The following is a 27424-nucleotide window of genomic DNA, read 5'->3' as shown; positions in this document are numbered from 1 at the left end:
ATCATAGGATAATGTACAAAGTTTAACTTGTAGAATTTTGTCAACTTTTTTAATGCATATTTTTTTTCTAAAGCTATCCGTATAGTCAAGATAAAAGTCAACATATTCCAACTGGAAGTCCAGGCACCTAAAATGTATGGCTCTATTAAGGCTTTGCCAGTGCTAGCCGTGTATTTACCAGATATCCTACTAACCTATTATTTACTATAGGCCCATACATACTCCCATGTATTATCACGGATCCTTGTAAGGGGTTGTTATTATGGGGACAAAACTCAGGACAGGTGCTATAGCTGTATTGCTATTCTGTTTTGCAGCCCATGCTCACTACCTGAAATGAATGGGTCCATGGAGGGGACGGACAGCACATGGATGTTATCCATCTGTCATATGTGTCATTTTCCCACAGACCTATAGATGCACATGTTTGTGTGCATGTAGCCTAACTCACATTTCTAATCACTCCCTTATCCAGCTGTAAACCTAAGTTAAGGTAGGTTCACATTAGTGCTAGGTTCTCTGTCGTTGGGGGTCTGCTGAAGGACCCAAACAATGGAGGGCCCGTCCACTAAAACAGCAGTTACCCGCAGACCATGGAATGTAATGGGGACTATCGTTTTATACTGAAACATCCAAGGTCAGGGCAGGCTGTGTTCATGCTATATGATGATTCAGGCAATAATTCAAGGCAGGTAGCAGAAGGTCAGTATAATAATCGGGCAGAAGTCAGGACAGGCGGAACAAAATTGAAGTTAGGTAACAGGCATATGTTAAACAAGAGTAATCAGCAAAACACAATAATGGTTGCACCTTTACAAGAACTTGCAAAGTAGGAGCCTAAATTGCTCAGATACCTTCCTGTGGGGGAAAATATTTAACTTATCAAAGGAAATTGGTTGGGTACAGTAGAGGCACTGTGTACGCTAGCATTTTGTTAAGGGCATGCTCAGAAGGAGAATGTATTGAGCATTGATGAGTATTCTGACAGCCGTCACAGCAGGAAGGAATAGAAATATGGTGGTCGTGTGCTGCCAGCATTACATGTAAATTTAAAGAGACTCTTTTACCTCCAACCATCCATCCAAGCTACAGTAATGAGTGAATGATTTGAAGGATTCTGATTTATAATATGTAATTTTTTCTTATCAGATAATTTTTATTATAAAGATTTTTCAAATACAAAAAAAGAAATCAATATACAAGTAGTAATCAATGAGATTTTTCCACTGTTGTCTATATAACAGGTTGCAATATGGTAAACTATAGACCATGTGACAACTCACAAAAAAACAATATTAATGGAACACCTGTAACGAAAAAGGAATGGATAGTCACAGTTATATAGTATCGTATCAAGCACCCCCACTCTCGAGAGAATTCATGACTAAACAATATTAAATGGATAGCCAATCTTGTTAGCGCCTCAACTGCTGATCATGTTAATCTATCCAGCAAAGGGCCGCCATCAGAGCTTCAAAGAAATGTGTAGTGTCTTGAGCCACAACCCTGAGTCTTGCAGGATACATCATTGAGTATGGTAGTTGCAGGTCCGGTATTTAACATCTGAAAATTGCACTCTTTTTTGTACCTCAACAGAGTAATACGGAAATATGGAAATCTTATGGTTGTCCACCACCAGGTTATAATTATCTCATGCTTTCAGAATGAAATATAAACTATTATAGTGCAAGATGGGTTACCAGTAGGAAGAGCCTCATAGGGACCCAATGAGCCCTCTCTACTGTGAAAAGTGGGGAGAGATTGTTCTTGCCAAAGACTTGTAGAATTCAGCATAATCTTTAGGATTAGTGCCTTCCACCTTCTCTGGCAAACCCACCTGTGAATATTGTTGCTCCTTAGACGATTTTCCATGTCATCTTGTTTGGCCTTAATGGTGTCCAGGGCTCTAGAATGTTGTTGCGAGTCCCGTTTTAAGGGGAGCACATCATCCTCAATGACCCCGTACCTTCTCCTCATATGCTGTAGCCCACACCTTTCTTAAAGGAGTATTCCCATGTACATAATCATATCTATATTAGTAGATAATTAAAAGTTAAGCATTTTTGCAAATATTAGTTAAAAATTCTGCAGAGTTTTAAAGATTTTCTCTAACTTTCTTAGTGGTGACATCCTGTTGTCTTGATCGGTTGCCAATGGAATTGGCCACAAATGCAGAAACTTTCTATGGTCTGGGACTTGTTAGGAACCCAGCCATGATTTTCTTATTGTAGCTGGGTTATCAAGCAGGGACACTACATGTATCAGAAGATATCCCGGCCACAATAAGGAAATCATGGCTGATTTTCTGAATTTAGAGAGGTCGTATCCACTGGCAACTGATCAAGACAACAACTTGTGACCACAAGATATTTAGAGAAAATCTTTAAACCTCTGCAAAATGTTTAATTACTTATATTTGCAAAAATGTTTAACTTTTAATTATCCAAAAATGTAAAAATAATTATATTCGTGGGAAGAAGTTTAAGTTTTGCCTGAGGATGAAAATATCTTCTCTCAACCCACCTACCCGGAAGGTGAGAGATATATGATAGTCACTGATTGCTTTCATTACATTCAGCAGGGTAAGTTCCACCTGTGCAGTATCCACAATGTCTGCACCACTAGCATCCAATTCAGACACACCTCCATGCAGGGAGGTATTTTCACTATGGCCGTCAGAGGCATTAGGGTTACCCAGAAGTGAGTTGTTAACTTCCTCTTTATACCACTCCCATTCCTCCATTGCACACCTGCAAACTATATTATACATTGAGAGGACTCCTAAGTGTGTACATATTAAAGAGGACAAAGAGGACTCTAGGACTCGTCCTCTTAGGATAACATGGCAAGTAGTTTGCAGGAGAATGGGAGAGAGTATAAAGAGGCAAATTACAGACTTCCTTTCAATAATCTTTAAACTATTCAATCATTCCTGCAATTTGTGTGATGAAGGTAACACTTTAAGTTACTTTAAAGCCTTTAGGCCATGTAGCTATGGCCTAAAATCTGTCTTTAGATCTTTTAGTCAGATGTTTCTATGGTATATTAGAGTACAATTATACAGCAAGCATTTCATAAGTTTTTAAACTTTTACATCAAGTTTATGAAATTGCTCAACATTTAAAGTGTCAGCTTTTATATATCTAGACTTGTACATATACCATATATATATATATATATATATATATATATATATATATATATACATATATATATATATATATATATATATATATATATATATATATATATATATATATATATATAACCCTTAGAACTTAAAGACCATATATTTTCAATGGGGAGATTCTGACCATGGACCCAAAATTTCAATGTTTTGCCCACAAAGCCACTTAGTTATCTTTTGCCTTGTGACATGGCGCTCCTCACCAAATTGCTTCTATGTAGTTGGGAGACGTTGCTCTTGGAGGATGTTTAGATACCATTCTTTATCACAGTGTTCTTATGCAAAACTGTGAGCCCTCTCTCTTGGATAAAAAGCAACCCTACAAATGAATGGTTTGAGGATATTTTACTATTGGCATGACACAGGACTGCTCTCCTTTTCTTCTCCCGACAATCATTCCTCTAGATGGCCCAAACAGTTTGAAGTGGGCTTTATCAGTGAAAAAAACTTTCCGTCTGTTCTCTGCAGTCCAATCCCTGCTTTTTCTGCAGAATGTCACTCTGCCCTTGATACTTATCTTGGACAGAATTGGCTTCTGGAAGCATAACATCTGACTAAAAGATCTAAAAGCACTGAAATAGCTAATATTTGTGTAAACCTAAATTTTTGTAAGTCTGAAAAGTTTTGGCCACAGCTGTACATCAGGAGAATTCCCCAATATATACCTCTAATGAATGCCATATAGTGATATATACCAAGCATATATCTCTCCATTCTCCACAATATTAAAAAAATAAACTAATTATTATTTATTTATTTATTTATTATGCTTACTTGTATAGCGCCATCATATTCCACAGCACTTTACAGATATTGACAGTCACTGTTGTGGGTTCACAATCTAAATTCCCTATCAGTATGTCTTTGGTGTGTGGGAGGAAACCGGAGTACCCGGAGGAAACTCACGCAAACATGGGGAGAACATACAAACGCCTCGCAGATGTTGTCCTTGGCAAGATTCGAATCCGGGACTCCAATGCTGCAAGGCTGCAGTGCTAACCACTGAGCCACCGTGCTGGCTAAACTAAAAATGCCTACTTTGATTTCCTTACCTACACTCACCGGCCACTTTATTAGGTACACCATGCTAGTAACGGGTTGGACCCCCTTTTGCCTTCAGAACTGCCTCAATTCTTCGTGGCATAGATTCAACAAGGTGCTGGAAGAATTCCTCAGAGATTTTGGTCCATATTGACATGATGGCATCACACAGTTGCCGCAGATTTGTCGGCTGCACATCCATGATGCGAATCTCCCGTTCCACCACATCCCAAAGATGCTCTATTGGATTGAGATCTGGTGACTGTGGAGGCCATTGGAGTACAGTGAACTCATTGTCATGTTCAAGAAACCAGTCTGAGATGATTCCAGCTTTATGACATGGAGCATTATCCTGCTGAAAGTAGCCATCAGATGTTGGGTACATTGTGGTCATAAAGGGATGGACATGGTCAGCAACAATACTCAGGTAGGCTTTGGCGTTGCAACGATGCTCAATTGGTACCAAGGGGCCCAAAGAGTGCCAAGAAAATATTCCCCACACCATGACACCACCACCACCAGCCTGAACCGTTGATACAAGGCAGGATGGATCCATGCTTTCATGTTGTTGACGCCAAATTCTGACCCTACCATCCGAATGTCGCAGCAGAAATCGAGACTCATCAGACCAGGCAACGTTTTTCCAATCTTCAATTGTCCAATTTGGATGAGCTTGTGCAAATTGTAGCCTCAGTTTCCTGTTCTTAGCTGAAAGGAGTGGCACCCGGTGTGGTCTTCTGCTGCTGTAGCCCATCTGCCTCAAAGTTCGACTTACTGTGCGTTCAGAGATGCTCTTCTGGCTACCTTGGTTGTAACGGGTGGCTATTTGAGTCACTGTTGCCTTTCTATCAGCTCGAACCAGTCTGGCCATTCTCCTCTGACCTCTGGCATCAACAACGCATTTCCGCCCACAGAACTGCCGCTCACTGGATGTTTTTACTTTTTCGGACCATTCTCTGTAAACCCTAGAGATGTTTGTGCGTGAAAATCCCAGTAGATCAGCAGTTTCTGAAATACTCAGACCAGCCCTTCTGGCACCAACAACCATGCCACGTTCAAAGGCACTCAAATCACCTTTCTTCCCCATACTGATGCTCGGTTTGAACTGCAGGAGATTTTCTTGACCATGTCTACATGCCTAAATGCACTGAGTTGCCGCCATGTGATTGGCTGATTAGAAATTAAGTGTTAACGAGCAGTTGGACAGGTGTACCTAATAAAGTGGCCGGTGAGTGTATATAGTAAATAAAAAAGACAGAAATCAAAATGACACTCCTTTAGACTTTGTATATAGGCACATGGTTAGATTCAGTATATTTGGGGTTGCCCTACTTCCTTCGTCACACAGAATTGGAGATGTAAATGTGACTTAAATTAAATAAATCCCTATAGGTATGGAGTTAGTAACAACAACTTCATATTGCACATGACAACATAAATTCCCCTTATACAGCAGCTACACCAAAAATGCCAAAAATTAACAGATTTAGGCCAAGGCAGCAGGCCGCAGCAAAAAGCGATGTGGGAAAAAGCGCAGCTGTAACGCATTGCGTTTTTTCCTTGTGGAACCTTTTATAAAATGACCACAGAGGAATCCTCTGTGGACTTTCTGCTTTCATTATACTTATAGGGAGACCTCTGCCATTTACTTAGGTATAACTGACGTGCTGCGATTTCCAAAACCGCAATGATTTTTGAACTCACAGCATGTCCACCGCACTTATTTTTTCACAATGTGTGGATGGGATTCACTAGAATCACTAGAGGAAAACACTTTGATGTAAGTGACTAACATATTCCTAAAAATAGTTAAAAACAAGTATGAAACATCCTGGAAAAAGTCCATGGTCACTTTTACATATTTCGAACCCATAGGTAAATACATTTTAGCAGTGGTTACACAAAAATACATTTAGGCTAAGACCCCAAATATCTAGCTACAGCAAAAAAATACTGCGGCGGAAATGCATTGCAGTTTTTCCCGCAGTGCTTATCACAGAAAGTCTACAGAATTAATCTCTGTAGACTTTCTGCTTCAATTATAACTATAGGGAAACCACTGGCATTTTCCTAGGTTTTAATTGACAAGCTGTGATATCCAAAACAGGATAGTTTTGGACATTTCTGCATTTCCGATGCAGGTACTTTTCTGCAGTGTGTGGATAGGGCTGTAAATGCTGCAGTTTTTGCCGGAGCATTTCCACCACACCACGTGGGGCTCCTGGCCTTAAAGGGGTCATATCATTCAAACGCATTTTTTTATGACTAACATGTTGGAATAGCCTTAAGAAAGGTTATTCCTTTCATACGTTTCATTTTCATCTCTGCCCTGCCGTTTGCCCGAAATCCCGTTTTTTGTCGGTATGCAAATGAGTTCTCTCGCAACACTGGGGGCGGGCCCCAGTGCTCAAACAGCACTGGGACGTCCCCAATGCTACCAGAGAACTCTCTCCAGCGCCGCCTCCATCTTCATCAGCAACGGCCTCTTCATCTTCTTCTTCCGGCGCGTGGTGAGTCAAAATTCAACACATGTGCAAGTCGGCTCTGCCAGCGGGCCGTGGACAGAGCTGACTTCACATGCGGGCGACCATTTTTTTCTGCCCGCTTACGCAAGCAGGCGCAGTACGCTCCTGTAGTTCTATGGAGATTTTTTACTAATATAGATATATGGAGATGATACTGTATAATTTATTTTACTCACATATATATATGGTCAATATAAATTATTATTAACTGGTCAGATCCTTAGAATTGAATTTTTTAAAATAGTTCTTTTAAAATAGTTGTACAAATGTGATTTTTTTAATCTATAATGTCCACATGTCCATCATGTCCACCAATCTAGCATGTCCACAATTGATGTATATTAATTGTAGGCATCACCAATTGAGAAAGATGGCAATAGGAAGAAGAAGAAAGAAGCCTATATGCTGGAGAAAATTTGGACTCTTCCATTGAAGTAGCAACTAATCAATATCTTCTCTGGAAAAATCAATGAATCAGGTTTTGACTGTGGCATGGCATGTGTACGCTGTATGAGACAGTTGAAATTTCCCCAACATAATGATAAGTAAAAAGCAACTTTAACAAACAGAAGACTGTGTAAATAATGTGTTGTTAACCCTTGTTCACGGTGGTTAATTTTTTGTTTCTGCTAAAGCTACATTCTGACGACCGAGGTGCAAAATAGCCATGAAAAATTTCCATTTTCACAAATTCCCCATAAATTTCAGTGTGTACAAGGATCCATGAAAATTGACAAAAATAGCACATGAACTATATTCTGACGGTCCATGGCAATGGACCGTCAAGATAACGGTCATGTGAATAGCCCCCATTCACTGACATTACATTTAATGGTGCCGTGTGACATCTGCTAAAAAACTGCCATCACATGGCTATTATGCGCTGTTGTGTGACTGTAGCTTAAGGCCCACTGCCACATCAAATTAGGAAATTCAGCACATTGTGAATTGATTATCCCTTTTTGTTTCCATACATTGCTCCACAGAAGGTATGGGAAGCTACATAGGTTTTTAACATGACCTTTCAGACAAGTAGGATAAATTCTCTAGCAGTAAAGAGGGATGTAAATGGGATTTAGAGGCAATAGAAGAAGAGTCCTTTGGGGAAGGCCGTTCCTTCTCTTTGTACTGCGCATGAATACACTGAAATAAAGCTGAAAGATCTCAATGACCTTCCCACAACAGAAGGTCCACTTCAAGTGTTCTTAGGTACCCTGCTCTTATGTGGAGTTTTTATTGTTTGTGTGTGTGTGAAAATATTTTGAAAAATGAATGTGAAAAGGTAAATGCTGGTTTGCCCTATTTTCAATTCTATTGTGAAACCACTGTTTGGAATCCTTGTTAGACCAATGTTTTTTAAAATTCATCAAAGTTCATTAAAATTTCAGTACCATCTACAATTATAACAAAAGGAGTAAATGCACAAATTAGCAATATATTAAATAAAAATAGTGATAATTTCACCTTTAATGGGGAAAAAAATCATTTTCATTTGACCCTTTTAATACCTGTTATTTTTTTTTTATTTTCAGTACAGATCTAGTATAGAAATTATGTTTATATAAAATAATCACAAAAATAAAAGTGGCTGTGTAGGTTATTTACATATTTTAATTAAATCATAAGAAAGTAATAAATATATAATACTTTAAGCGGTTTTGTAGTTTCAAGAAATAAGTACTATTGCCTGTATAATGAAAAATTGTATTTTGTGTATCAATTTCTCACACTTTTGTAGATCTGTGGTTGCTGTCATTCTTAGTTTACTTTACGGGATAAAAATCAGTCCATGGTTATGTGATAAACAGTAATTGGTCATGTGATGGACCCACAAGTGCACAGCTTCTTACAATCACAGCACAGTAGTCAAAGTTCCTTTTAGCAACGACCTGTGCACCTGTGTGTCAATCACATGACCATGAACTGTCCGTCATATGACCATTGACTAATTTGTAGGAAACAAAGAAGGACATCAAACAGATATCTAGAAATTGGTACAGAAAGTTTATTCACAAATTGTATAGCCTTTCACTATACAAATAATAACATGTATTTCCTAAATTTGGACAAACCCTTTAACTATATATTATACTCCCTATTGCAGTTATGTTGCGAATGACAGTTTTTGACACTGAGTCATGATGCACAGTGGCACATGTGGACAGAAAAGTAGTTCACGATCTACTTTCCTGTCCGCATGACTCATGTGGAGACCGTGCGGAAAGCACACGGAACCCATTATAGTCTATTGAGTCCGTGTGCTTTCACTGCACACCACTTGCCAATGCGTTCAGTAGTCCATTCAGGGGGTTCCCCATGCGGACTCCCCTGAACGGATTACCAACGCAGATGTGAACGAGGCCTGAGCTTCAAGCAGCCCATGTAACAACTGAATGCGATGTCACTTACCTTTGAGCTGCTGATATGTGGGTGTATCCTGGGTATCGTACCTACACCAATAGATTGATAGATCATCAATATCTTACTCGGAGAATCACCCATGATTGATGAATATCAAAGGCCAAGCAGCATGGCAGGTTTATTTGCTTTATCATGTGTCCATTATCATTCATTGATTAATTAATTACTTAATTAATTAATCCATTTTTAAGAATCCATTTGAAATTTGACCTAAATTGGTGCAGTTTCTGACCAGACTGTAACCACTTTGCAACCACATGGCTTCCACTTTGTAGGATCGTTCCCTTACAAGGCAGTGTAGAGTTAGTTGATTCTACAGCAGGCTACAGTACAGTATCTGATGGATTTTGACATTTTCCAGATTCCATGTCACCAAGAAAGGTTTGTGTAAAAATTTAAACAGTAAGTGATTTTACTCTGAGCCCTACATATCTGTGAATGCAGAAAAACACAGAAAACAGAAACACATCCATACATACATACATACTTTGTTCCCTTAATATCTAAAAATAGTACAGTTCTGGGTCCATTTAGTTTTTACTTACAAGTTAACTTCTCCGCAAACATACCGTAGGTTTTAGACCATGGAGTAGCATTGTACATTGTCTGTTTTATATTATTATTTTATTGAATTCAAATCAAAACTATGTTACTAGGGTAGAAGTAGCTAACTGTATTCCTGAAAGTGATGCACATGTGATACAGGCTTTTACAAACAATTCTACTGATTTCTCTGGGCTTCTGAAGAGCCCAGTATTTCTCTTCCCTAAAGTGAAAATTACAGTAAAAGGCTGAGGCCCCACATTGTGGAAAAGCAACTTTTTTTGTTGCAGATTTTGCTGCTTTTTTGGGTTAAAGCCAGAAGTGGATTGGGTAAAAAATAGAAACATAATGGCTTCCTATATATTTCCCATACCTTTTGTAGCCGTGCCTAGGTTTGGCTAAAAAAAAAAAAAAAAAAAAAAAAAAGTAGCAAAATCTGAAACAAAAAAAGTTGTGTTTTTGCAATGTGGGGTCTTAATATAATCACATTGCCTTTTACTCATACAATGAATGGTAAGGAGGTTGGAAAAGGGCTCCGTTCTCACGGAGTAACGCGCCACTCATTTAGATACGTATACACGTGTCAGAGCGCGGTGCTTTAAAACAAATCCCATTGATTTCAATGGGTCCCATCTTACGCGCGTAACACATTGAAATCAATGGGTTACAAAGCCTCCCATTGATTTCAATGTGTAGCGCGTGTAAGCCGGCACTCATTGAAATCAATGGGATCTGTTTTGAAGCGCCACGCTCTGACATGTGTATACGTGTCTAAATGAGCGGCGCGTTACTCAGTGAGAATGGAGCCTTATGGTCTTCTCGTAATAGTTTTTTTTTATTATTTAGATTCTTGCAGTTGGGTAATTTTTCTCTATGTATATCAATATTATATATAGCTTAAGGCTAAGGCCCCACGTTGTGAAAATGCTGAATTTTTTGGTGCAGGTTTTGCTGCATTTTTTGAGCCAAAGTCAGAAAAGGCTTGAGAAGGAATTGAAAATATAAATGAAGCTTTGAGATGTTTCTCATCTGTTAAATCCACTCCGTTTTTGACGCAGAATTGATAAAAACCGCCTTATAAAATGCGAGGCGTTTTTAGGAAGATAATACATGGCCACATTCAAAAAATGTCTCTAAAAAACACCTCAAGAAAATCTGAAAAAATGTGCCAAAAAACGCCGCACAAATTTTACAAAGCAGATTTTTCCTGACCAAAATCCTGACCAAGAAACTCCGTGTGAACCCCCGCTTAGGACAGGTTCAGACGGGCTATCTTGGACCAGAATTTGACACGGTGGATGCACCGGCATCCAGTCACGGCACTCCAATCCGGATTAGGCCCAAATGAATGGGCCTAGTCGGGAGGCGGCAGTGTCTTCAGGCAGGTAAATCCTCCTGAAGAATGAGCAAGTTGGTTCTTTTTTCCAGGAGCCGGCACAAGGGGCTCCCGGACAAAAGAACTGACCGGCTCCCATTGATTTTGATGTCGTATTTGGCCTCAAAATCCTGACCAAAATACCCCATCGCCAACAACACGCAGACGAAGTCACAGGCAGAGGCTAGTCTTTAATAATTTATTAGACAATCTTTTATTTTAGTGACCAATAAAATGAGAACAAATGAAAAGTAAAATCACAGATACATTACACTGTATTTATCCCTGGACATATTTGTCATACTTTAGATTTGCTATGTACATATATTCCTAAATGTATTTTCGACCTTAATAAGCAGCCACCTTTTAACAATTGTCAGATTGTGCTTGTTTACAGCTGTCAATGTGGTATTTTTTGGAACAGCACATCTTTCTGACTCACTCGAAAAAAAGGAGTAATTTAATTAAATGGTAGTGTGGTTCACCCAAAAGGGATGTGGCTGCTCGGAGCTAGAATTTGCCAAATATCTGGTCAAAAATAAGCCAAAAAGAGGTGGAATAAACTTAGCCTAAAGATGCACTACATTTAACAGCCACCATCAGCCACTGTGATGAATCTTAAAATTTAGAAAGCCTTTGCTTTAATTTTGTATGTAAAATATGCACTTTAAGGTTTTGTGGTCTGTGGTGGTGCTATAAATAAGGTTAGTGGAGTAAATACATTTTTGAAGCTGCTATTATTAATATACAGTATATAAATATAAATTTTTATATTTTTGTAACCACAGTTTCCTTCTGTAGCTGGAAGTAAAACAGCAGTCATCAAATATCACAATCAAAGCTTTACATTTTCCCTGTTAGGATATATGGTTTTCATAGACAAGGGTGCTCAGATCAATAAATATTTTTCTCTCTTATACAGAGCAAATAGACACTGCAAATAGTAGTTTCTGGTATAAAGGGAACCCTTAGGGCTAGTTCACATGGAGTTCCGCGTGTACACATTCCGTCGTGGGTGCTGCGACGGGGATGACGATACAGTGCACTGGCATCCCATCGCGGCATTCTGCTCCGGATTAGGCCCAATTGAATGGGCCAGAGCCTGGCGCCGTGGATGCCGAGGCTGATTCAGACACGGAATCCGCGGCAAGATAGGGCAGTTTGCTTCTTTTTTCCGCTATTAGTTAGCGGAAAAAAGAAGCGAGTGGCTCCCATTGAAGTCAATTGGAGCCATTTTTGGCAGTGGATTTTGAGGCGGATTCCGCATCAAAATTCGCTGCCAAAAGACCCCGTGTGAACTAGCATTCAGTTGCAGTAGTGGAAAACTGCAACAGGATGCTGATGCTCTGCATCATAAGCTGGGGGAAGAAGATAAAGAAAAATCGAGTCAGATGTCCACCTCAACTTTCTTTTTACTTTCTGATGTCTGAACAGGTTCCATCTACTTGTATGGAATGGACTGTGTTATAGTCCACTCCTGTAGGTGTCTTTCAGCAAAATACACCCAATTTTGATTGTTTTTTTTTTTGCTGTAGTGTGCATTAGTTACTCCAAGTAGGGCACACTGGGGCTCTGTCGCCCAAGGACCCACACAAACCTGGAGCCGGCCCTGACTCTGGGCTCTCCCTTCCATTATCAGTGCTATTCAGGACTGGCTAGATAGAGAGCTAGTTACACAGAAAAGATCAGTGGAGGCCATTATTTTTATAACCTGCCATTTTTTAAGGCATATTTCCATAAAACCCATTTAGCAGCTGTATTATGGGTTAATCAGAGACTTTGTTTGCTTTTTTAGAAAATTTAAAGTGGAACCTGATTTTCCATTTCATAATTCACTGTCCAGAAAGAGAGAACTATATCAGTGGTTTGTTCAGATTGGAGTAGAACTATATTGGTTTACCCAGAACCCTAACCTCATCCTTACAAAACTACTCCAGTATAAACTGTAGTGTCCACTGTGAGGTAGACCTCATAAAAAAAACAGAACTACCAAACCTTACTAATCCATTTGTGGCTGAGAAATTCCAAGCCATGTTCCAAAATGTAATGAAAATGTGGGAGCTTTTCTGGGAAAAAAAAAAAAGAGAGAGGCCAACTCCATTAATGACCATGACTTTGGAAGGGATATTCAACAAGCACATACAAATTTACTGCTGAGATGTGCAAATGCTTTTGGCCATGTAGTACATGTATCCTAAAAATCAAGAATAGAGAAGAAGCCCCAGTTCAATTCACAGGGCCACGTAACTGGCACATACAAAATATACAGCGGGTCAACTGTACTAATGTGGTTGAAAAGGTGGTTTGCTATTGATACTTCCTGTGTTATGGTCTTATTACACAGGTGGTTATCAATACCAACAATCAACTGGAAAATTAGCAAATAGTCGTTTACTTGGTAATAAGGGCTGATATTTACATAGTTACATAGTAGATGAGGTTGGGTGAAGACAACAGTCCATCAAGTCCAAGCTATAACTCTACAGTCCCCTACAGTGTTGATCCAGAGGAAGACAAAAAATCCCATGAGGCTCATGCCAATTATCCCATTTCAGGGAGAAAAATTCCTTCCTGACTCCAATCTGGCAGTCAGTATAAAAACCCTGAATCAACATGTTCTTAAAATTTATTGTTGAAGTTTATATCATCATCATCATCATTATTAGTCAGTCCAAAATTATAAAAGTGTTTCAGCTCACTCTATCAGGTTCAGCTCAACCTTGTAAATGTTTCCTGGAGAGGCTCGGCTCACAGGTGAACTTGAACTCGTTGATAATGCACTCCACGTAAGGTAAAAAACGCCAGCTGCATCCAGGATGTAAGTAATCGAAGTCCACGATAATAATAAAACTCAACTTTTATTCACATCTTCTTAAAAAAGTTACATAGTAACTGTATGGTTTAGCTCGTCTGGCTTGGCAACGCGTTTCGGGACGTCAAGTCCCTTCCTCTTGGCTCTGTTCAGTTGTTGGAAACGAAAAGGAATTGAGGCAAATTTCTGTCTCCAATTCATTTTTCAGCCCTCTGGCTCCCTATGATAGAAAGCTAAGGAAATTTCTGCTTCATCATGTTCCAGATTCTGTATTGGCTGCTGATGGAGCTGCATTTCCTCCTGCTACTTTGCTACTTGCAGTTGTGGCACAGAAAGAGAAGATAGACTGGGAGTGGACAGAGTCCATCTGGGAAGACTTGCAACATACACTTGCAGTGGTCTCCTCAAAAGCTGAGGCATGCTGGGTATTTCTGCTATTTCTGATAATATGCCAATATTGCCTCACTGTGGGAGACAGGGAAGAATTCTCCCATTTTGGCTTTATAGAGAGGGTTTAATAGCATGGCAATCCAGTACTCATCCCTCTGAATCATGCTAATAACAAGCTTGCCACTGTGTAAGCCACACAGCATACAGACTGCTATGCTCGCAATTGTGTACACAGACTCAGGGGCCTGCCACAATTGGTCTTCTTTTAAAGCCTGTTTTTTGTCATCATAATCTTGAAATAAATACAGGTTAGCCTGGTTCTCTGGTTGCGACACATCAGCATCACATGGAGTCGCAGGTCCCCCAGAATGACCATGACCTAGTTCTTCATCCTCATCCAGTTCCTTTGTATCACAAGCAAGGGGGATGATGATGACCAAAAGGTGGAAGCTGTTCCTCTTCCGTCCCTCATTATATAAGTTTACTGTAAAATATATAAAAAAGGGATGACATTTCTGAAACTGCAAAAAATTTGGTGGCCACCTCAAAGGGCTTCAGAAGGTGACATATTTCCTTCATGAGCCTCCCACGGCTGATCTAAAAAAAAACCTTTGTCCCTGTGATATACTGCATGCAGAAATTATTCACTGCATTTTTCTGATCACACTGATGCTCCAGTTGCAGGTGAGGTGGTTCAAGGTCAGACCGTTATGTTGCTGCAAGGCCAACAGGGTGGCAATCAAAGGACTGCAGGCTAGGGTGGCTAATAAAATAGTCAAAGATAAAAAAAAAATCACCTCTCTTTCCTAGATTTAAAATATAAATAAACAAAACCAAACATAAAAAATTATACACCTCCGTGTCCGAAAACGCCCGGTCTACAAACTCATAATAAAAAATATTTTTCCCATACAGTGATCACTATAGCGGGAAAGAAAATCAAAAGCCACAGATTGCTGTTTTGCTTCCCATAAAAATTTGAATAAAGTGTGATCAAAATATCAGACATTCCCCAAAATTGTATTACTAAAAAGTACATCTGGCACTGCAAAAAAAGATGTCATAGGCACGTTTTCTAGGTTTCAGAATATGGAAACTCCTGGTAAAACTTTTCTAAAGTGTTAAAATGAAAAAGAAACAATATAAATGCGGTATCCTTGGAATTATCCCGACCCATAGAATACAGGTGACATGTCATTTTAGCTGCACATACTGCCATAAAAACAAAGACCATAAGAAAATTGCCCAAACACAGTTTTTCTCCAGTTTAAATTCTGAATTTTTTCTAGCTTTACAGTATGACATATGAAATATTAAATGGTACCATTACGAACTGCAATTTTTCCTGCAAAAATTAAAGGGGCTCTATCATTGGGAAAAGTCATTTTTAACTAATCTCATCCTTGCATAGCCTTTAGAAAGACTATTCAACACCTATCGTTAGTATGTAAATTGCCTCAATGGTTTCTGAATAAGTTAGTTTTTATTCATATGCTAATTAGACTGGTGCACAATGCATCATGCACCCTCTTTGCTATTGTTTCCTATGGGATTATACAGAACAGGTTGCTGCTGCTGATGATGATTCAGCTTCCTGTTTGCACACACATAGGAGATAATAGCAGAGACGAGTGCTGCTGGGGACTTCCTGTGCTGGCTGGAAGCTCATTAGCATATGAATAAAAACGGAGTTATTCAGAAACCGCTGAGACAATTTACATACTAACATTAGGTGTGAAATAGCATTTCTAAAGGCTATGCAAGGATGTGATTAGTTAAAAATGACTTTTCCCAGTGATAGAGCCCCTTTAAGTCCTCATATGACTCTGTGAATGAAAAATAACAAACTTATTGGGTATGGAAGGTGGGGAAATTGAAATGAAAATTAAAAAACTCCATGTGGCAAGAAAAAGGTTAAGTTCAGATTCCAAACTGTGCTTTTTTTTTTTTTACTAATGATATCTTAATTTATTTTATAGCTAGTATTGAAATCTGCAGTGTACAATAATGTGTGCTGGAGTTGCAGTGAACAGCACAGGTGACATAAGCATATTTGTGTAGGCCCTTAAACCTGGACTGCAGTTTATATTTATTTTGGAATTTGGTTCTAGTGTAACAAGCAAAGGGGAAGTGACTGAAATTTTTGATTTTTCATCACTGGGAGGTGACAAAAAACATGAAAGAAAGTTGGAATGTGCGACACGCTGTGCCCACTGTGGCGAATTTAACCCTACCCATTTATACTTTGACTCAGCTCATTCCCACCCATTTCTCTTTGTGCCCCTACACATTAAATGGGTCTGTAGTACCACTAACATGATAAGCCATCATAATATAATGTTCCCTTCCAATTGCCCCCACAGTATACAGTGTTGGCCGAAAGTATTGGCACCCCTGCAATTCTATCAGATAATACTCGTTTTCTTCCAGAAAATGATTGCAAATTCTTTGGTATTATTATCTTCATTTAATTTGTCTTCAATGGAAATCCACAAAAAGAATTGTCAGAAAACCAAATTGGATATAATTCCACACCAAACATGAAAAAAGGGGTGGACAATAGTATTGGCACTGTTTGAAAAATCATGTGATGCTTCTCTAATTTGTGTAATTAACAGCACCTGTTACTTATCTGAGGCACCTAACAGGTGGTGGCAATAACTAAAGCCAGTTGAAATGGATTAAAGTTGACTCAACCTCTGTCCTGTGTCCTTGTGTGTACCACATTGAGCCTGGAGAAAAGAAAGAAGACCAAAGAACTGTCTGAGGACTTGAGAAGCAAAATTGTGAGGAAGCAGGAGCAATCTCAAGGCTACAAGTCCATCTCCAAAGACCTGAATGTTCCTGTGTCTACCGTGCGCAGTGTCATCAAGAAGTGTAAAGCCCATGGCACTGTGGCTAACCTCCCTAGATGTGGACGGAAAAGAAAAATTTACGAGAGATTTCGACGCAAGATTGTGCGGATGGTGGATAAAGAACCTCGACTAACATCCAAACAAGTTCAAGCTGCCCTGCAGTCCGAGGGTACATCAGTGTCAATCCGTACTATCCGTCGGCGTCTGAATGAAAAGGGACTGTATGGTAGGATACCCAGGAAGACCCCACTTCTTACCCAGAGACATAAAAAAGCCAGGCTGGAGTTTGCCAAAACTTACCTGAGAAAGCCAAAAACGTTTTGAAAGAATGTTCTCTGGTCAGATGAGACAAAAGTAGAGCTTTTTGGGAAAAGGCATCAACATAGAGTTTACAGGAAAAAAAAAAAATAGGCCTTCAATGAAAAGAACACGGTCCCTACAGTCAAACATGGCAGAGGTTACCTGATGTTTTGGGGTTGCTTTGCTGCCTCTGGCACTGGACTGCTTGACCGTGTACATGGCATTATGAAGTCTGAAGACTACCAACAAATTTTGCAGCATAATGTAGGGCCCAGTGTGAGAAAGCTGGGTCTCCCTCAGAGGTCATGGGTCTTCCAGCAGGACAATGACCCAAAACACACTTCAAACAGCACTAGAAAATGGTTTGAGAGAAAGCACTGGAGACTTCTAAAGTGGCCAGCAATGAGTCCAGACCTGAATCCCATAGAACACCTGTGGAGAAAACTCAAAATGGCAGTTTGGAGAAGGCCCCCTTCAAATCTCAGGGACCTGGAGCAGTTTGCCAAAGAAGAATGGTCTAAAATTCCAGCAGAGCATTGTAAGAAAGTCATTGATGGTTACCGGAAGTGATTATTCGCAGTTATTTTGTCTAAAGGTTGTGCTACCAAGTATTAGGCTGAGGGTGTCAATACTTTTGTCTGGCCCATTTTTGGAGTTTTGTGTAAAATGATCAATGATTTGACTTTTTTTTCATCTCTTTTGTGTTTTTTCATTGCAAGCAAAATAAATGAAGATATTAATACCAAAGAGTTTGTGCTTGCAATCATTTTCTGGAAGAAAATGAGTATTATATGATAGAATTGCAGGGGTGCCAATACTTTTGGCCAACACTGTAAATTCTCTTTCCCTGTTAAGTGTCCCCCTACAGCTACCCCCACAGTTTAATATCCCCTTCTAGTTGCCTCCAGTTTAATGCCCCATCCATCTGCCCCCCAGTTTAATGTTCTTCTCTAGCTGTCCTCATGGTGTAATGTCGCATTCCATCTGCCCCCAATATAATGTCCCTCTCCATCTGCCCCAGTTAAATGTCCCTCTCTAGTGCCCCTCCCCCAGTTTAAAGTCCCCTGCGGTTGCCCCTGCAATATTATGTCCCTCTCCTGATATCAAACAAACATTAAAAAAAACTAATACTCACCTAACTTTGTTCCCTTGCTGTTCCGTCTGAAGTCTCTGCTGTCAGAGTCTTCAGGGAGCTCCAGGTGCGATCTGAGCAACATCACCACATCAGGTGTACTACTCCCGCAGCAAAGATGGGGCGAATGGTGAAGCAGGGAGTGGATGATTCCCCGCTTCACCATTCTTGTATTCAAGAAGACGCAGATGAGTTGAAGCTGGGACATACCTTCCACCAGAACGGTGGGACAGGACCTGGAATCCGGGACAGTTGGAAGGTAGGCTGTTGGATTTCTGCTGGTTGATCTGTAGTGTGCTTGCTTCTTGGTAGAAGTTGCCTGAGAGTGGGAAATAGATGAGGCCCAGCACCTTGGCTGACTATTTTACTATCCTGTAACAACTGTACATACTGCCAACTACTAATGATACAGTTCTCAGTTTTAGGGAACAGACTGCTTTGTGCTGTTTTGCATACCCTAGCCCTCCTCTTGCTACAGTATTGTTCTGCCTCTGTCTTGTTGTGGACACCTTTTGCATTGTTGCAACCCTTTTCTTCTCATTTAACTTCTCCCTATTTTTTTTATTTACTCACGCACTCACTTTTCCCTTTTCCATTCTTATGTGTCATCTCTTCATCTTCAGCTCTCTAATAATATGGGAGCATTGGGGGGTGGGGGGTTAGGATCACCCACAGCTATCATTACCTGTGCCTCCTGTGTGTCCCATCTATCTGACTATGGTGAATTATTCTCTCCTGCCATTGCAAGAAGGTTACCCTGCTGATACATTAGGTCTATGTTCTGAGGTCTGTATTTATTTTGGGGTCAGGTACAGATACCTATATATATGGGGGAATGTGACGTAATTATTTTGAAGTCTGTATTTATTCTGGGATCTATATTTATTTGTGGATTGCACTTATTTTTGGGTCTGGGCCCTGTATTAATTCTGTGGTCTAAATTTATTCTAAGTACAATAGGGCTCTAACTGTCTATGTGATTGTTAGTGACCGCGTGCTGTCGCCAAACCATTCGCAAATCACAGGTACTTCAGAAATGTGCCCATTACCCATTCATTTCGACAGAATAGCTGGGATGTCCGCAAATTTTGACTCATTTACTACCAATAACCACTAAAGATAGTGTCACATACATAAATACATACATGCATACATACATATATGCAGCATTTTTTTTTTTTTTTATTGAAGGGATATTCTCATCTCAAGGATCCTATCTATACTGGTAGCTTATGTAGATTGAAGACTTTTCCTAAATATATTGCTTTTGCAATGTTGCTTTGTTTTCCTGCTATATAAAATTATTCCTCCCATTGTTTACACAGTGTTTCCATGATGCCGGACCTGTGTGCTAGGACAAGTGGCGTCATTCACTGCTCTCACTGGTATCTACAGCTCTGCAGGACAATCAGTTAAGCTAATTGCAGTTTGCTGATAAAGTCAAGTCTTTTATCTCTCTAAGTAAACACACAGATAACACTGAGTCCCTTCACTACAAGCATGTGCATATTATCTAATCTGCATTTATATTAGATTTCTAGTAATCATAAGTATTGTGACACGTCATAGTGTCCTGTTCAGCATGCTGGGAGGGAGCGAGAAGAAAAGACAGCATGCAAAGCTGCTGAAACAGGATATGAGGCTAAGGCCCCACAGGCATCCCGCGACAAAAAAGCACTGCGGGAAAAACCGCGGCAACAACGCATTGCTGTTCTTCCCACAGCACTTTCTACAGAAAGTTTGCAGAGTTTTCCTCTGTGGACTTTCTGTTACAATTATACTTATGGGGAAACCGCCGGCGTTTCCAAAGATAGAATTGAGATTTTTCCTGCGGCATTTATGCTGCTGGCAAATTGCAGCGTTTACGTCCCGTGAAGCCCTGGCTTTAAGGACAATCAGTATGAGAACTTCAATCTTTATTGAATCTTAATTAAAATTTTAGGACATTATCCCCATTTGCAGATCAAAAAAATCTCCTTATTTGACCCTCATAAGGTACACAACCCAGGTGCCTAATTGGCCCCCGCACGGTATAAGACCCCCTTGTTTTTGGCCCCCACACCGTATATAACATCCTTTATTTGCCTTTTTACAATACATAACCCCCTATTTATGCCCTCTACAGTATAAGATCCCCCTTCTTTATGGCCCCCGCAAAGTATATGACCCCATTTTTATGCTTCCTCACAGAATATTACCTCCTTTTTTGGCCTGACCACAATATATGATTTCCTTTTTTTGTCACTCCCCATGATATACAGTATGACCAACCTTTTTATCCCCCCCCACAGTATATGACAGATTTTTTAATGGCCCCATTACAGTATATGACCCCTTTTTTTATGGCCCCCCCACAGTATATGACTCCCTTTTTTATGACTCCCCACAGTATATGAAGCTTTTTGTGGCCCACCCACAGTATGGTGCCATTTTTTTATGTTCCCCACATAGTATATGACCCCTTTTTTATGGCCCTCCACAGTGAATTACCCTTTTTTTTTTTTTATATAAACTCTCCACAGTGTATGACCTATTTTTATGCCCCCCCTCACACAGTATACGATCCTCCTTATTTAACCCTCACAAGGTACGCAATCCCTTTTTTTTGGCCCCCACACAGTATACAACCCCCTTTTTTATGGCCTCCACACAGTATAAGAACCCCCTTTTTTATGGCCCACACACAGTGATATGTTAGGCAGATACTGATTGAATTATTACAATAAGTATCAGCTGATAATTTACTCACCCAACCACACACCTGTCAAGGCCGGCCTCCTTTCTCACCTCTGGGGTATGCTGTACCCCATCCAGAAGAAGACCAGGACACTGGACATAGCATCCTGGGGTTCTTCAGTGTTGGGATGCAAGTGCAGTGCTACCTAGAGGTGGCAACGGAGACCATCCTGGATAGTTGCGTGGATGGGTGAGTAAATAGTTGGCTTTTACCAATTTGAATAGTACAATAAGTAAGAGCTTATTAAACAAAGAATATTCCCTTTCATATGTGCTATACACCCCAAGTTATCATCGTCACTGCGATCAGTGCAAATTGTAACTTGGTATAGTGGTGCTATTTGCACATTTTTGGCTATGTATCAGTAAAATTATATACTAATGTCCCATTTATATAAAAACCAAAAGAGATTGGCTATATGTAGTATTAATAAATGGAACAATAGTTTTAATATAATATGGTGAAAGGTGTTCTCATATACAATACATATACAATAGTGCATGAACAATAAAGATGAAGGCTATATAAAGAAGATAGAATGCTGTATATAAGGTGCCATATTGTATGTAATAACAGAGGAACCTGTATATATCTTAAAGTTACTATTGTATATAATAAAGTAGAAAGCTGTATATTGTAAGGCAGGACACTTTCTATTAAGGGAGGACACAGTATATATTAAGATACCGAGCTGATCATGCTTACAGTGGAGTGGGGAGGTGGCGCTGGTGTATTGTTTGGGGCTTCTGGCTGCTCTTTGAATCCTGGATAGTCCATGTGCTGCTTACTGTGCTTAGAAGCAGGTGTATAGGCAGCAGCTGACTAGTTGTGTGTGTATATTCCCAACAATACATCTACATACATTATAGTAAGGACATTTCAAGGTGGGAATATGAGGAGAAAACTAAACTCCCAGCTTGCCCAAGTGTTATTATAGAAAATTAGTAGCCACTATAAGAAGGGGGTATAAAAAAAGAGTGAACTACTCTCAGGTGAGTAAACAGTCTTCTACAATGTTGTAGAGGCATGATTGTCTAGCATCTATGATCGCTCATTAAGTCTGGTTGCATACAACTATGTGCTGTCAGCCGTGAATTAAAGGCACGGGCGGCACACAGGGGACACGTGGACGTCCTCCATGTGCCACCCATGCACAGGCCATGCTTCATTAAATGAATAGAAGCCACAGAAGCAAGGGCCACAAAATAGGACCAGTTGTATATTTTTTGCGGCACAGACTGTCGGCCCGCACACGTGACTGTGTAATTCACGGTCATATGTATGGACTCATAGAAATGAATGGGTCAGTGTGCTATCCATAATATACACGATTAGCACACTGAACATGGCCATGGTCGTCTGCAACTGGCCTAAGATGTATACTAGCCAAAAGTAGTCTCTGAAAGTATTGCTATAGGGCGGCAAGGGGAGCAATTTTACATCATGTTATGACAAGATCCAGTAATAATTAGGCAATAATGCCATATTAGTGCCCCTGCGCAGTATAATGCTATGTTTGCTACCCAAACAGTGTAATGCCACATTAGTGCCCCCCAAACAGTACAATGCCATGTTAGTCTCTCCTGCACAGTATAATGTCATTCTAGTGCCCCCTGTACAGTATAATGCCACGTTAGTGCCCCTGTATAGTATAACGCTACTTTAGTTGCCCCTGTACAGTATAATGTCATGTTAGTCTCCCTCACAATGTAATGTCATGTTAGTCATGCCTGAACAGTATAATGCCCTGTTAGTCACCTCCCGCACAGTATACTGTCTCCCCACCTAATCCTAATTTTTCTTGTCTAAACATGGGATGCTTTTTATAGTCAGATGCGTCTTTTTGTCAGAAAAAATCCCATAAATACTGTACGCGTTCATTGACCTTTACTAAAATAATAATAATAATAATAATAATAATAATACATTTTATTTATATAGCGCCAACATATTCCGCAGCGCTGTACAATTTGTAGGGTTCAGATACAGACAGATACAAAACAAAGAACGTCATTTCACACAATGGGACTGAGGGCCCTGCTCACAAGAGCTTACAATCTATGAGGTAGAGAGGATGACACAAGAGGTAGGAATACTAAAAGTATTTGACTGGAATTCTATTGGCAGTCCATCATGTCTTTGTGGACCAGCATGGTAAAAACTGATGATTTTGATGTTCCTTTGACCATGGTGTGCAACATAACCAAGAAGTTTACAGCCCATTGTACTGTAGCTAGTCTCCCTGGACAAAACAGAAAAATTGATGAAAGCTTGCAACGCAGGATAGTCTGGATGGTGGATAAGCAGGCCCAATCAAGTTCCAAAGACATTCAAGCTGTGCTGCTGGCTCAGGTTGCATCAGTGTCAGCGCAAACTATCAGTCAAATGAAATTAAAGGGATTCTATCATTAGAATCTTTCATTAGAATCCCTTTTTCTACAAAGACCACGTCTTGGTCTCATCTTTCCATAAGACATTTTCCCAAATTTTGGTTTACTCATTACATTTTTTACACAAACTGCAGACTAGCTTTTTTATGTCTCTGTGTCAGCAGTGGGGTCCTCCTGGGTCTCCTTTCATAGCGCTTAAAGGCATTCTGTCATTAGAATCCCTTTTTCGGTGTTTATAGTTTCTTCAGTAACTACAAGCTCAATTTAATGAAGAGTACTGCCGTAAATGTCTCCCTACCGCCATCGACCCTTCAAGCTCTGCGATCCTCTTGCCCTTTTTTGTGGTCCCCAAAATCTACTAGATTTTTGGTGGTACAGCTCCCTCGAAACCTTGCGGATACGTATGCCTTGAACTTCCTCATGATTCTGCGTGCTCTGCGAGCGGATCTTGAGCGGTGGGACACCAGGGGTCTCTCATGGCTGGGACGTATCACTCTCTTGAAAATGAACGTCCTCCCCAGGTTGTTGTATCTCTTCCAGACCGTCCGTGTAGTCATGCCCTCGTGTTTTTTCGCGTCAATCAATAAGGCCTTTAACAAGTTTATCTGGTCCTTGAAACCCCCTCGTATAGCGCGTAGTGTTCTGACCAGGTCCAAACGGAGTGGGGGCCTGGCGGTCCCAGACTGCTCGAGGTATTTCTTGGCGGCGGTGGCCACGTGTATACTAGACTGGCATCACTCAGCTTGTTCCAAGCTCTGGGTTGCTCTAGAGGACTCACTGAGCCCGCTCCCTCTCACCGCCCTTCCCTGGCTTCATGAGAGACTTTGGACTGATGACAAGAGATACCCGCTTCCTTATGTGGCGCATCAAACTATGGGAGTATGTCGTAGATATAGTGCCTTGCGATTGCTCTTCACTAATGACGGCCCGTTAACTCCTTTCTTGGGCAACCCGGATTTCCCTGCGGTGTTCCGAACCTCATTTTTGCACGGTCGGGTAGGCTCCTCTGTCCTTCATTTTCGGCAGGTTACGTTGGCCTCCTCGCTCCTCCCCCGCTCTGAGCTCCTGGCCCAAATGTCTTGTCCTGATACTGTCGCCTTCCATTGGCAGTGCTCCCAACTCTTTCACTTCTACTCCTCCTTGAGGTCTTCACGAGACCTCCATAGACCCCTGTTGCCTTTTGAACATCTCTGTATCTCCCCCTCGCCCCCTTCACATACGGTCTCTCTCCTCTATGGTTTCTTGTCGGATAGGGTGGGGGATTCGCCTCCTTCATTTACAGATAGTTGGGCTAGGGAACTGGGAATCTCCTCCCAGGTAAGTAACAGTGTTTATGTTTGTATCCCCCTCTTGGTCTCTGATTATTATACTCTGGGGTCTGAAAATTGCCCAGTGTATAATAATCCTATTAATATTATAAAGATGAAAGTTTGTGAGTTTGGATGTTTGTGGGTTTGTGTGTTTGCATGTTTGTTCCTCAATCACGCAAAACCAGCTCCACCAATTTGGCTGAAATTTTCCACAAACATAGTTACGACACTCGATTGCGCAATAGGCTACTTTTCGTCACAATAGCGCACATACGTTTTTCCCAGAACCCCCACAAAACCCAAACTCACATCACTATCTCTGCAATCTCACACACTTTGGACCATAGCAAGCCACAAAATTCATATTACCCTCTACAGCAGAGGTCTGCAACCCCTGGCACACGTGCCAAGAGTGGCACTCCTGCCATATTTCACTGGCACACCAGCAGCACAGGACCTGCAAGAGTTAAATGAAGTCCGAGGTCCCTTCAGTGCTCTGCTAGAGCTGAGGCATAAGGACACTCCCCTTTGAGAGGGGTGCACGAAACCCAGGGGGTGGAGCTTAATCGCTCAGGTCTGTGCCTGCTATAGTGGTCTGCATCCTGCAAAAATTCCCCGAGGAGGAGAGGAAGCTGCTAGCAAAGTGAAACTGAAAAACACACAGGTACATAGGATTACTGTTCTCATTAATGTCAGGCATTTGGGGTTATTAGTTTAGTCTTAGTAACTCCATGTGCCTCACATTAATAGGAATAAACCCCATCATGTCCCTCATATTAACCCTTGTGTGCCTCATATAAAGGTTACTAATATGTGAGACATATGGAGCTACTAATAAAAGACCTCAATAATGAAGATACTTAATTATTACCTCCTACTCCGCTCTGCTCTCATCCGCTCCTCACACAACCGCCTCCAAGATTTCTCTCGTGCATCCCCCATACTCTGGAACTCCTTACCAAGACACATAAGACTGACCCCCACAATCACAGGCTTCAAGAAGGCCCTGAAGACTCACCTATTCAGGAAGGCCTACAACCTCCAATAACACTATCACCGCACCACCATCTGTACAGTCTCCCCCTCTCCTTCTGTCTCTACCCCCTTCCCCCATAGATTGTAATCCCTCGCGGGCAGGGCCCTCTACCCCATTGTGCTAGTCAGTCATTGTTAGCATTATATCTACCTATATATATTCTGTGTATTGTATGTAACCCCCAAATGTAAAGCACCATGGAATTAATGGTGCTATATAAATAAATAATAATAATAATAAAAGTACTCACATATCAGTAACTCTTACACAAGGGTTAATGTGAGGGACATGATGGGGTTAATTGCTATTAATAAGAGGCACATGGAGTTACTAAACTGTCATGCACAGGGCCAGACTTTACGTTGCTTGCTCAAGAGTATCCTGTGCCCAAACTTACATGTACTGGCAGAAAATAACAAATCATACAATGTCGTATATCGAAGTATATTCACTTGAAATACTTCTGTCCCAAAGACACTATGTACAGTTTCTCAGAACACCGTATAGCAGCTGAAATACAAATTAACTTCAACACAAAAGTCTCATGTGCTCTCGGAATTACAGCAAAAACAAGATACAAAGTTACATTTCATATCCCATACCTTATACACAGTACGAAAACCTTACCCGCGCCTACGTACCCACTTCTACAATCACCGCAGACGAAGTCGCGGGTACCAGCTAGTTGTTAATAAGTGTCCACAATGGAGCATAAAACTAGGTGATGGGGCATAATACTGGGTGATGGGGCCACTATGGGGCATAATACTGAGTGAAGGGGCCACTAATGCTGTCAGGGTCTTTGGCGTCAGTCGGGGGGGTGGGGGGTCCATGTCAAAGGTTTGCCACGGGGCCCCGCCATTCCTAGTTACGCCACTGTGTATAGTCATTTATCTGCATCAGTGAGCCAAAACCAGAAACAGGTAAAAGAAAGATAACAGTTTCAAATCTTTCCATTATACCTCAGCTCTGTGTACCAACCATCACCAGTCCTGGCCAAGTTCAGCCTGGTTGTGCTCAGGTTAAACGTGGAGGATCTACCTCCAAATCTGCCTATGCTACGGCCTGAAATATGCCGCCTGTTCTTTTTTTTTTAATTTAGATTGTGCGCCCGACATAGGGCTTACAATGTACATTTTTCCCTATCAGTATGTCTTTTGAGTATGGGATGGAAATCCATGCAAACACAGGCAGGATTCAAACCCAAGACTACAGTGCTACAATCCTGCAGTACTAACCACTGAGCCACCGTGTGGCCTTCCATTGTTTTTAAAGGGCGGCAATAGCTGATTGTATCTACTAGCAGATTTTTCAGTTAGAGGAAAAATTAAGTGTCTTGGTTGTTCTTCAGGCAGAATCCGCCTGAGAAT

Source organism: Leptodactylus fuscus, chromosome 4, assembly GCF_031893055.1.
Source record: "Leptodactylus fuscus isolate aLepFus1 chromosome 4, aLepFus1.hap2, whole genome shotgun sequence".
NCBI lineage: Eukaryota > Metazoa > Chordata > Amphibia > Anura > Leptodactylidae > Leptodactylus > Leptodactylus fuscus.
The sequence above is the reverse complement of the archived record's forward strand: the minus strand, read 5'-3'. Positions refer to the sequence as shown.